The 13,311-nt window shown below is 38.9% G+C and overlaps 1 protein-coding gene across 1 annotated transcript in view; it reads right to left on the minus strand.

Annotated features, from left to right (window-relative positions):
• PHLPP1 (PH domain and leucine rich repeat protein phosphatase 1) overlaps window positions 1–13,311 on the minus strand; it is a 533,157-nt gene that overhangs the window by 153,698 nt on the left and 366,148 nt on the right. The gene's annotated exons all lie outside the window — the stretch shown is intronic.

The raw sequence follows: 13,311 nt of genomic DNA on the forward strand, positions 1-13,311 counted from the left end.
TAAAGAAGGCAAGGAGCATATAGGAAGCGGGGTAAAATAAAACTAAATTTTTTTGGCACCAAGAATGACGCACAACGTAAAGGGAAGTTGAAACACAAATTCGAGCCAAACAAGCTGGCGTCAACCAAGACGCAGGAAATTACGAACTTGCGTCACTACAGACGCACATTCGTGCCAAAAAAATTCTTGTGCCAAGAATGACGCAATAAAAAACAGCATTTTGCACCCTCGCGAGCCTAATTTGCCTGCAAGTTTTCAAAGAAAAAACATGTCAAATTGGAAAAAAGACTATACCCCAGGTAAGAAACTTCCTAAAACATGATTCCCATAACGAAACTGCTAGACTGCAAAGGGAAATACACATAGACCTGACTCATGGCAAATATAAGTAAAATACTTTTATTTAAAACTTTATATTAATACATAAAGCGCCAAACCATAGCTGAGTGTGTCTTAAATAATGATACATACTTACCGAAAGACACCCATCCACATATAGCAGATAGCCAAACCAGTACTGAAAAAGTATCAGCAGAGGTAATGGTATATAAGAGTATACAGTCGATCTGAAAAGGGAGGTAGGAGATGAATCCCTACGACCGATAACAGAGAACCCTTGAAAAGATGTCCTGCGAGCTTAACCATAAAGTCAATAGGCGATACTCTCTTCACATCCCTCTGACAAACACTGTACTCAGAGTAATTGGGCTTCAGAATGCTTAGAAGCGCTTATTATAGAAGAAATCATAAAAATCATGTCAACGTAGAAATCTTAGAACAAACTTGCTTCACCACCTCCATAAGAGACAAAGGCCTAGATTTAGAGTTGGGCGGTAGCCGTCAAAACCAGCGTTGGAGGCTCCTAACGCTGGTTTTTACCGCCCGCTGGTATTTGGAGTCAGTCAGGAAAGGGTCTAACGCTCACTTTGCAGCCGCGACTTTTCCATACCGCAGATCCCCCTACACCATTTGCGTATCCTATATTTTCAATGGGATCTTTCTAACGCCGGTATTTAGAGTCGTGGCTGAAGTGAGCGTTTGAAATCTAACGACAAAACTCCAGCCGCAGAAAAAAGTCAGTAGTTAAGAGCTTTCTGGGCTAACGCCGGTTTATAAAGCTATTAACTACTGTGCTCTAAAGTACACTAACACCCATAAACTACCTATACACCCCTAAACCGAGGTCCCTCCACATCGCCGCCACTCTATTAAATTTTTTTAACCCCTAATCTGCCGCTTCGTACACCGCCGCCAGCTACGTTATCCCTATGTACCCCTAATCTGCTGCCCCTAACACCGCCGACCCTTATATTATATTTATTAACCCCTAATCTACCGCCCCCAACGTCGCCTCCACCTACCTATAATTATTAACCCCTAATCTGCCGACCGGATCTCACCGCTACTATAATAAATGTATTAACCCCTAAAGCTAAGTCTAACCCTAACACCCCCCTAAGCTAAATATAATTTAAATCTAACGAAATAAATTAACTCTTATTAAATAAATTAATCCTATTTAAAGCTAAATACTTACCTGTAAAATAAACCCTAATATAGCTACAATATAAATTATAATTATATTGTAGCTATTTTAGGATTAATATTTATTTTACAGGCAACTTTGTAATTATATTAACCAGGTACAATAGCTATTAAATAGTTAATAACTATTTAATAGTTACCTAGTTAAAATAATTACAAAATTACCTGTAAAATAAATCCTAACCTAAGTTACAATTAAACCTAACACTACACTATCAATAAATTAATTAAATACAATATCTACAAATAAATACAATGAAATAAACTAACTAAAGTACAAAAAATAAAAAAGAACTAAGTTACAAAAAATAAAAAAATATTTACAAACATTAGAAAAATATTACAACAATTTTAAACTAATTACACCTACTCTAAGCCCCCTAATAAAATAACAAAGCCCCCCAAAATAAAAAAATGCCCTACCCTATTCTAAATTAAAAAGGTTCAAAGCTCTTTTACCTTACCAGCCCTGAAAAGGGCCCTTTGCGGGGCATGCCCCAAAGAATTCAGCTCTTTTGCCTGTAAAAAAAACACATACAATACCCCCCCAACATTACAACCCACCACCCACATACCCCTAATCTAACCCAAACCCCCTTAAATAAACCTAACACTAAGCCCCTGAAGATCTCCCTACCTTGTCTTCACTTCACCGGGTTCAGCGATCGATCCAGAAGAGGGTCCGAAGTCTTGATCCAAGCGGCGGCTGATTACTCCATCATCGGGCTGAAGTCGGAAGTCCATCATCGGGATGAAGTCTTCTATCAAGCGGCATCTTCAATCTTCTTTCTTCCGGAGCGGAGCGGAGCCATCTTCTTCCCAGCCGACGAGGATCCATCCTCTTCAACCGACGCCTACTCGCCGAATGACGGTTCCTTTAAATGACGTTGTCCAAGATGGCGTCCCTCGAATTCCGATTGGCTGATAGGATTCTATCAGCCAATCGGAATTAAGGTAAGAAAAATCTGATTGGCTGATGGAATCAGCCAATCAGATTCAAGTTCAATCCGATTGGCTGATCCAATCAGATTGAGCTTGCATTCTATTGGCTGATCGGAACAGCCAATAGAATGCAAGTTCAATCTGATTGGCTGATTGGATCAGCCAATCAGATTGAACTTGAATCTGATTGGCTGATTCCATCAGCCAATCAGAATATTCCTACCTTAATTCCGATTGGCTGATAGAATCCTATCAGCCAATCGGAATTCGAGGGACGCCATCTTGGATGACGTCATTTAAAGGAACCGTCATTCGGCGAGTAGGCGTCGGTTGAAGAGGATGGATCCGCGTCAGCTGGGAAGAAGATGGCTCCGCTCCGGAAGAAAGAAGATTGAAGATGCCGCTTGATAGAAGACTTCGGACCCTCTTCTGGACCGATCGCTGAACCCGGTGAGGTGAAGACAAGGTAGGGAGATCTTCAGGGGCTTAGTGTTAGGTTTATTGAAGGGGGGTTTGGGTTAGATTAGGGGTATGTGGGTGGTGGGTTGTAATGTTGGGGGGGGGTTTACAGGCAAAAGAGCTGAATTATTTGGGGCATGCCCCGCAAAGGGCCCTTTTCAGGGCTGGTAAGGTAAAAGAGCTTTTCTATTTTAATTTTAGAATAGGGTAGGGCATTTTTTTTATTTTGGGGGGCTTTGTTATTTTATTAGCGGGGCTTAGAGTAGGTGTAATTAGTTTAAAATTGTTGTAATATTTTTCTAATGTTTGTAAATATTTTTTTATTTTTTGTAACTTAGTTCTTTTTTATTTTTTGTACTTTAGTTAGTTTATTTCATTGTATTTATTTGTAGGTATTGTATTTAATTAATTTATTGATAGTGTAGCGTTAGGTTTAATTGTAGATAATTGTAGGTATTTTATTTAATTTATTTATTGATAGTGTAGCGTTAGGTTTAATTGTAGATAATTGTAGGTATTTTATTTAATTTATTTATTGATAGTGTAGTGTTAGGTTTAATTGTAGATAATTGTAGGTATTTTATTTAATTTATTTATTGATAGTGTAGGGTTAGGTTTAATTGTAACTTAGGTTAGGATTTATTTTACAGGTAATTTTGTAATTATTTTAACTAGGTAGCTATTAAATAGTTAACTATTTAATAGCTATTGTACCTGGTTAAAATAATTACAAAGTTGCCTGTAAAATAAATATTAATCCTAAAATAGCTACAATATAATTATAATTTATATTGTAGCTATATTAGGGTTTATTTTACAAGTAAGTATTTAGATTTAAATAGGAATAATTTATTTAATAAGAGTTAATTTATTTCGTTAGATAAAAATTATATTTAATTTAGGGGGGGTGTTAGGGTTAGGGTTAGACTTAGCTTTAGGGATTAAAAAATTTAGTAGAGTAGCGGTGAGCTCCAGTCAGCAGATTAGGGGTTAATACTTGAAGTTAGGTGTAGGCGATGTTAGGGAGAGCTGATTAGGGGTTAATACTATTTATTATAGGGTTATTGAGGCGGGAGTGAGGCGGATTAGGGGTTAATACATTTATTATAGTAGCGGTGAGCTCCGGTCGGCAGATTAGGGCTTAATTATTGTAGGTAGGTGGAGGCGACGTTGGGGGCGGCAGATTAGGGGTTAATAAATCTAATATAGGGGTCGGCGGTGTTAGGGGCAGCAGATTAGGGGTACATAGGGATAACGTAGCTGGCGGCGGTGTACGGTGCGGCAGATTAGGAGTTAATAATAATATGCAGGGGTCAGCGATAGCGGGGGCGGCAGATTAGGGGTTAATAAGTGTAAGGTTAGGGGTGTTTAGACTCGGGGTTCATGTTAGGGTGTTAGGTGCAGACTTAGGAAGTGTTAGGAGCTGAACGCTGCTTTTTTGCAGGTGTTAGGTTTTTTTTCAGCTCAAACAGCCCCATTGTTTCCTATGGGGGAATCGTGCACGAGCACGTTTTTGAAGCTGGCCGCGTCCGTAAGCAACGCTGGTATCTAGAGTTGCAGTGGCGGTAAATATGCTCTACGCTCCCTTTTTGGAGCCTAACGCAGCCCTTCTGTGAACTCTAAATACCAGCGGTATTTAAAAGGTGCGGGAGAAAAAAAGCATGCGTAGCTAACACACCCCTTTGGCCGCAGAACTCTAAATCTAGCCGATAGTTTCTAAAACTGAATTGTGGGTGTGGTGAGGGGTGTATTTATAGGCATTTTGAGGTTTGGAAAACTTAGCCCCTCCTGGTAGGATTGTATATCCCATACATCACTAGCTCATGGACTCTTGCTAATTACATGAAAGAAACATAAATTATGCTTACCTGATAATTTCATTTCCATCTGTATGGGAAGAGTCTGCAGCTGCATTCCTTATTTTTGGGAAATACTGAACCTAGCCACCAGGAGGGGGCAAAGACACCCAGCCAAAGGCTTAAATACCGCCCCCACTTGCTCATAACCCCAGTCATTCTGCCGAGGGAACAAGGAACAGTAGGAGAAATATCAGGGTGAAAAAGGTGTCAGAAGAAAAAAAAAAAATACATTTTAGGGCCACCCACTGGACAACACGGGCGGGAGCTGTGGACTCTTCCCATACAGATGGAAATTAAATTATCAGGTAAGCATGATTTATGTTTTCAATCTTAATATGGGAAGAGTCCACAGCTGCATTCCTTACTTTTGTAAAACATATACCCAAGCTCTAGAGTACACAGAATGCTAATGGGAGGGAAAAGAGAGGCGGACCCAATCTGAGAGCACCACAGCCTGCAAAACCTTTCTCCCGAAGGCTGCTTCAGCAGAAGCAAAAACATAAAACTTGTAAAATTTTGAAAAAGTATGTAAGGAGAACCAGGTAGCCGCCTTAAAAATCAGATCCATAGAGGCCTCTCATCCTTGAAGGCCCCAAAGGAAACCGTTGCTCTCATAGAATGAGCCATAGTCCACAGAGGAGGCTTATGTCCCGCTGTTTCTATGCAAAACGGATGACACTCCTCAATCAAAAAGGTAAGGAAGTCGAAGAGGCCCTCTGACCCCTATGCTTCCCGGAAAGAGAACAAACAGAAAAAGAGGTTTGTCTAAATTCCTTTGTAGCCTGAAGATAGAACTTCAAGGCACAAACCACATCCAAAAATACGTTGTAAACGTTCCTTCGACGGAGGATTAGGACATAAAAAGGAAACACAATCTCTTGATTGGTGTTTTGCGAATTGACACAACCTTAGGAAGAAATCTAACTTGCTTCGGCATGAAAAGTCAGATAAGGCGGGACACATTGCAAAACAGCAATCACAGATACTCTGCATGCATAAGCAATAGCCATTAGAAAAGGAACCTTCCCAGACAACAATTGTGTGACTACTTCATGCATAGGCTCCAACGGAGCCCGATGCAACGCTTTAAGAACAAGATTTAAACTCCAAGGAGGAGTCTAGATCTAAACACAGGTCTGATCCCAGCAGAGCCTTAACAAATGGCTGCACATCTGGAAGCTCAACGAACCTCTTGTGCAGTAACACAGACAGCCCGAAAACTGTCCCATATGGGGACTTGCAGAAAGGCCCTACTCCAGTTCATCTTGGAAAACAGAATAAGTAGGTCCTCCACACCTTATGATAGATGCAACGAGCAACCAGCTTACGAGCTTGATGAGAATAAAAATAACTCTCTCGGAAACCCCTCTCTTGGCTAGGACTAAGTGTTTAGAAGCAGCAGACTCCGACCCAGAAAGTTCATACTCTGAAGTCTCAGAAAGAACTTCATCCTCGGATAACCCTATCAGTTAAATCCAAAAAATGATTTGATGTACTCTGGGAAGGAGTGCAATATGTAACCTTTCGCTTACGCTTAGCAGGGCGAGGTAAAGCATTAAAGGCCGCCGACACCGCCATCTGAACTGCGCAGTAACGTCTGGTGAAAAAAGGCCCCCTCCAGATGGAGGGTAAGCAATGCTACGGGAAAACTGCATGTGTATAGAGATACAAATGTAGGGTACGCACCTCACTGGATGGCTCCGTGGTATCAAACACGTTTGATATTATCACATTATCAAGGCATATGGAACATAATTGAGAGGGGGAACTAGGGCCTCCTCACCATATAAACAGGAATTACTCTTTAGGAATAGAGGGAGTGCCCTCTAAAGTAAATGAATCCTCCATCACTAGTGCAATAACCGGAGAACTAGAGAAATAAAACATCTTATTTTATTTAAAAAAAATGGCACCCTTATACCCCAATGGCTGGGGCACTCACCACCTCCTATGACCCAGACAGTACAGAGATGTATGACTCCTCTCTGATAGATACTTGGTCAAGAAAGAGGGAATATATCACATAGTGCACAATGCAGACTGTCCCTGCTATGAGAGAAAGCGCGCCAAGCCTGTACGCTGCATGGCTCTCAAAGTGAAAGTGAAACCTGTATATTCCATAACAGCCTATGAGCCCATAACATCTCACACATAAAGCAGCATAAAATCAAATAAACATATAAGATTATTATTCCACCCTGCTCAATAATCCCCCTAAGGAGAGATTAACCCTTGATTCTATACAGATAAAAGGAGTCACACTGTGACCCTGTCTTCTTGCGTTATCATACATTTATAAAATATGAAACGATCCTACCAGAATCCACGCCGTGGAACAGGAACACGGCCCTTCAAGTGTGACAGATAGTAGCATCGCTTCTGACATGGACTTGAGTGAAGAAAGCAGGCAGCAAAACTCATCAACGCCGATTGCCTATGGAGCTGTTATTATGAGTCGGGATGGTTTTGCAGAAAGACTCTCCCTGCATCTCCAGACTCTTTCATCCATGCTCTCACTGAGAGGCTGACAAGAGTACTTAAAACTCCAGTCACATCTCGAAGAGTATTATCCTCCATAAGAGACTACTCCGAAATCTTCTAACACTTCTCTGCCAACCTCCGGAGACGAAAGGCAAAGAATGACTGGGGTTATGAGGAAGTGGGGGCGGTATTTAAGCCTTTGGCTGGGTGTCTTTGCCTCCTCCTGTGGCCAGGTTCAATATTTCCCAAAAGTAAGGAATGCAGCCGTGGACTCTTCCCATATTAAGATGGAAAAGCGAATTTTAGCTTGAGAGCTTTTATCCTGCTATGCCTCCTCCACAGATTTTGTATGCCGTCTCTCTTTACCGGTGAGTTTTTGACTTTCAGGCCCTAAGCAATAGAAAAACTACTACTATAACGCCACACAACAGATCAGTATAAGCTCTACCAAACATTAGAAAAAGAAACACACAAAAACCTGTCTGGTTTCCTGAAGAGAATGACTGATAAAATGCTACCTGACTTGTTTAGTTATTTACAGCCTCAGTTAGATGAATGCCGAGATTATCAATAGCAGCAAATTGAATCTGTCCTGATGTCTGAATAAAATATTAGATGGCAGGCAAGATCAGATGCAGTCTTCTTAGTGTGTTATATACTTGCATATGAAACCTTCACTCACTTTTTCTGTTGCTATTTATGTCTATTACTACTTTGCTGCCTATCACTGTTACAGTTAGCTAAACACAGTCACAAATCAGCTGTGATGGGAGGACATTAAAACGTAAATAAATGCTAGATATGATGTATGCAAAGCACATGTTAGCCTGAGAATATGAAGATGTACTAAAAAAATAAAAATAACAATGTTTAAATAAGTTTCCATAAAGTACTTGAGTGGCTATAAAATAATAATAGGTGCTGCCACATTAAAACCTAGGTCCCCTTATTTAAAGGGACAGTCTAGTCAAAAATTAAACTTTCCTTATTCAGATAGGACATGTAATTTTAATCAACTTTCCAATTTACTTTTATCATCAAATTTGCTTTTTTCTCTTGGTATTCTTAGTTGAAACTAAACATAGGTAGGCTCATATGCTAATTTCTAAGCCTTTGAGGGCTGCCTCTTATCACATGCTTTTTAAATCTCTTTTCAACACAAATAGACAGAAAGTACACGTGGGCTATATAGATAACACTGTGTTCAGGCACAGAAAGTTATTTAAGATTTAGCACAAAACAATGCTAAATTTAAGACAATAGATAATAAACAGTCACAGTCATGTGATCAGGGGGCTGGAAGAAGGTTCCTAGATACAAGGTAATCACAGAGATAAAAAGTACATTAATATAACTGTGTTGGTTATGCAAAACTGGGGAATGGGTACTAAAGGGATTACCTATCTTTTAAAACAATAACATTTCTATGGTAGACTGTCCCTTTAATCTATATTGCACTGTGTCCAATGTTAACCTATTTAACATGGTTTAAAGTCCTTTTAAAGGGACAGTCTACACCAGAATTGTTATTGTTTTAAAAGATAGATAATCCCTTTTTTACCCATTCTCTAGTTTTTCATAACCAACACAGTTATATTTATATATTTTTTACCTCTGTGATTATCTTGCATCTAAACCTCTGCAGACTGCCTCTTTATTTCAGTTCTTTGACAGACTTGCAGTTTAGCAAATCAGTGATGGCTCCCAGGTAACCTCACGTGCATGAGCACAATGTTATCTATATCAAAAACATGAACTAACACCCTCTAGTGGTGAAAAACCTGTTAAAATGCATTCTTAAGAGGTGGCCTTCAAGGTCTATGAAATTAGCATATGAACCTCCTAGGTTAAGCTTTCAAATAAAAATACCAAGAGAACAAAGAAAAATTGGTGATAAAAGTAAATAGGAAAATTGTTTAAAATGACATGCCCTATCTGAATCATGAAAGTTTTTTTTGGACTAGACTGTCCCTTTAAATATTACTATATTCCACACACCTATTGTTTGCAGACTTTAGAAAATCTGGGAATTTAAAATCTCACTATTACTGGAAATAGGTAAAAAAAAAAAAAAATCTATATACTGCAAATTTATTTTTACTACACATTATTGAACATTTTATATTAACGTGCTTAGCGTCCCTTTAACTCTTCAGCATGAAAACAACAATGATAAAAGCAAAGCGATACACAGTATAATTTTCACACCACAATGGTGGCTTTAGTATTTTTATTGCTAGTAAAGAGATAGTAGAGAGACATGGATCGCTCATCAACAATGCGCAGAGTATGGCAGAAATGTTGCTTTATTCCAACCTCAAACTTATTTATTGCAGTTTCTCCCTCCTAAACGTCCATTCAAGGATATAACAAATAAGAAAAAAGCTAGTGATGGTGATGTAAAACTTTATATGCCAACATAGTTGTGACATGTCAGCTACATACCACCCCAACTGTCACGAATTTGGCGGGACAGTGCCGATTTTAGGGGTCTGTCCTGCTGTCCCGGGTTGCTAGCTATCTGTCCCGCATTGCCCCATGCATTTTATTTTATTTTTAATTTTATTGGGCACATACTCAGAAGCAGCTGGCTTTTCTCTCCCAGGGTTATAAACCTGCTAGATTTGTGGAAAATGAATGGTGTGTGGGTTAAGCAGGAGTCAAGAGGCTGTATACCCTCTGACCTCAGGTAATGGTGACCTCTCTAACCTACCTCTGGTAGTGATGACGTCTAACCCCTGGTGATAATACTAGCATTCCTTCAGTTTTATACGATAAGCAGTGCTAACACCAGGGTAACGAACAGTGGCAGCTTAAGACTGCCAGCTAATGTGCTTGCCAACCCCAGGACCCCATACAATGAGTTACAGATACCCATATATGATGTAGTGTGTATCTGTATCTATAAGTGTGTATGTGTGTGTATCTGCATGTATAAAAGTAAGCTGTATAGTGTGTGTGTGTATCTGTATGTATAAGTGTGTGTGTATCTACATGTATAAGTGTATGCTATGTAGTGTGTGTGTCTGCATGTATAAATGTAAGCTATGACATGTGTGTATCTGCATATACAGGTATACCTCACTTTACAGCGCTTCGCTAATACAGCGCTTTGTGGAGCTGAAGTTCAACCTCCAAATATTTGAAACAGTGCTGTAATCTTCGTGAGATTGCGAGAAAAGTGACTGACACCATTTTGTTATGTGCAGTTCACTTTGTTTACAGCATTACAGTGCAATCTGTGCCTCAGTGTTATAGTCTGGCAAATTGTACTACAGTGATTGTCACTATTTTACAGGTACAGTATTTATTGAATACGGTGCTGTGCTAGTGTTAAACTAAACATAGCAATATTGCACCTCTAATATATGTTAGTTCAAACATGTTTTTAAACATACTGGCAAGTGAAAAGATAGCTAAAACTGCCTTGTTTCACTTTAAGGCGGTTTTCACTTCACAGCGGGGCTCCGGTCCCTAACCCGCTGTATTAGCGGGGTATACCTGTATAAGTGTATACTATGTGGGGGGTGTATCTGCATGTGTAAGTGTATACTATGTAGTGTGTGTGTGTGTGTATCTGCATGTATAATGTGTAAGCTATGTAGTGTGTGTGTGTGTGTGTGTGTGTGTATCTGCATGTATAAGTGTATGCTATGCAGTATGTGTGTTTCTGTATGTGTAAGTGTATGCTATGTAGTGTGTGTGTGCGTATCTGTATGTATAAGTGTATGCTATGTAGTGTGTTTGTATGTATAAGTATGCTATGTAGTGTGTGTGTGTGTGTGTGTATGTGTGTGTGTAAGTGTATGCTATGTAGTGTGTGTGCATCTGCCTGTATAAGTGTATGATATGTAGTGTGTGTGTGTCTGCATGTGTAAGTGTATGCTATGTAGTGTGTGTGTGTATCTGCATATGTAAGTGTATGCTATATAGTGTGTTACTGTGCATTTTTGCTAACCTTAAAGGCCAGAATCTAGAATATTAATGGGGAATGCAGAGAGCAGTTTTAAAGAATCTATTATTAAATGTCCAATTAAGATAAAAATATTTAGCACTGACTCTGCAAAGGTTAATTAAATACAGAGCTCACATAGCTATACCAGTGGTTTGAGCTTGTGTTTGATTTGCTGCTTAAAGGGATAGTCTAGTCCAAAAAAAACTTTCATGATTCAAATAGGGCATGTAATTTTAAACAATTTTCTAATTTACTTTTATCACCAATTTTTCTTTGTTCTCTTGGTATTCTTAGTTGAAAGCTTAACCTAGGAGGTTCATATGCTAATTTCTTAGACCTTGAAGGCCGCCTCTTAAGAATGCATTTTAACAGGTTTTTCACCACTAGAGGGTGTTAGTTCATGTTTTTCATATAGATAACACTGTGCTTGTGCACGTGAAGTTACCTGGGAGCCATCACTGATTGGCTAAACTGCAAGTTTGTCAAAAGAACTGAAATAAAGGGGCAGTCTGCAGAGGTTTAGATACAAGATAATCACAGAGGTAAAAAATATATAAATATAACTGTGTTGGTTATGAAAAACTAGGGAATGGGTAATCAAGGGATTATCTATCTTTTAAAACAATAACAATTCTGGTGTAGATTGTCCCTTTAAGAGTATTAAAATATATGACTTTAAATAGAATTTTATTTATATTACTTTGGTCTTATGATTTTTTTTAAGCCCCACCCCTGCTCCTGCCCACCACATTTAAATTTTTTGCCGCTGGGGGCGGTGTCCCTCTTTTGAATTTTGAAATGTTGGGAGGTATGCAGCTAGAAAGTGAGCTTAAAATGGTTAAACATTTGTGCACGATGCAATAACACAATTGTTTGTTTCTGCATTTGATAAAGGTTTGTGAAACATGCTCATGTCAAAATATGTTAATGTTTTAATATAGAATATTGAGTGTCTTGCAAAATAATCAGACCTGACAAATTTGCTAATTTTAAAGAATATTAAAATGTAATGTTCTTTAAAATTAGCAAATGTGTCAAGTCTGAATAGTACATTGAACTACACTATATGGCCAAAAGTATGTGGACACCTGACCATCATACCTATATGAGCTTGTTGGACATCTCATTCCAAAACCATTGGTATAAATATTGAGATGTCCAATATCAATCTTACCATAAGGGCCAACAAAGGCAGTCTTGACCAATAAGGAAGGACTACCACTACTTCTGCTTTGTCCAGATTAATCTTTGAAAAAGACAAAAATGATATGACAGAACAGAGAAAATACCTAGGCTAACAGTAAATATTGCTTAATAACTTTATAGGCACAAAACTGTCTGACAAACATCTTGACCTGCTGAATATGATCTGGTCTCATCAGATATTTTACACTCTTGACTACTGAGATTACAGACACTTTAATTGCACATCCCTGGAAGTTCTTTTGTTAGGGGATGTATATCTGCCCACTGAAACATGTCTGTTTTTCTAAATCAGCTGAAAACTTGTAGTACCAGTCTAAAAAAACCTATCTAGGATACTGTAGCTATACTGTCAGCAAAAATGTTTAAGGCTGGCTTCCTTAAAACTCTGAGACAGAGCCAATGGGATGATGACCTAATGCGCCTTGAAACTGGAAGGTGCTCTTCATACTGTTCACCATTTAGGATTATGAAATTTAATACATACCTCTGAGAAAATTTTTATCTTATTTTATAGACTGCTAATATGGCTGATAATTATTTTTAAAAAGCAGCAAGTTTTTTTTCCAGGATAAATTTGTATGTGGCTTAATTATGTGTCCGTCACAAAGATAATTCTGCCCAATTCCAGCCATGCTGAAGCACCCCCAGATCATCACTGATACTCCACCCAATTTCCCAGTGGGAGCGAGACACCGTTGCTTGTGACTCTCCAGGTCTCAATCTAACCATTAGACAACCAGGTGTTGAGAGCAAAGCTGAAAATTGGACTACGAGAAGATGACCTGGAATCAGGCAGATTTATCTTCATGAATGATGCATGAATCAAGCCACTAAACAAGGTTATCCTAGAAGAAAACTTTCTTC

Source organism: Bombina bombina, chromosome 5, assembly GCF_027579735.1.
Source record: "Bombina bombina isolate aBomBom1 chromosome 5, aBomBom1.pri, whole genome shotgun sequence".
In the NCBI taxonomy this organism is placed as follows: domain Eukaryota; kingdom Metazoa; phylum Chordata; class Amphibia; order Anura; family Bombinatoridae; genus Bombina; species Bombina bombina.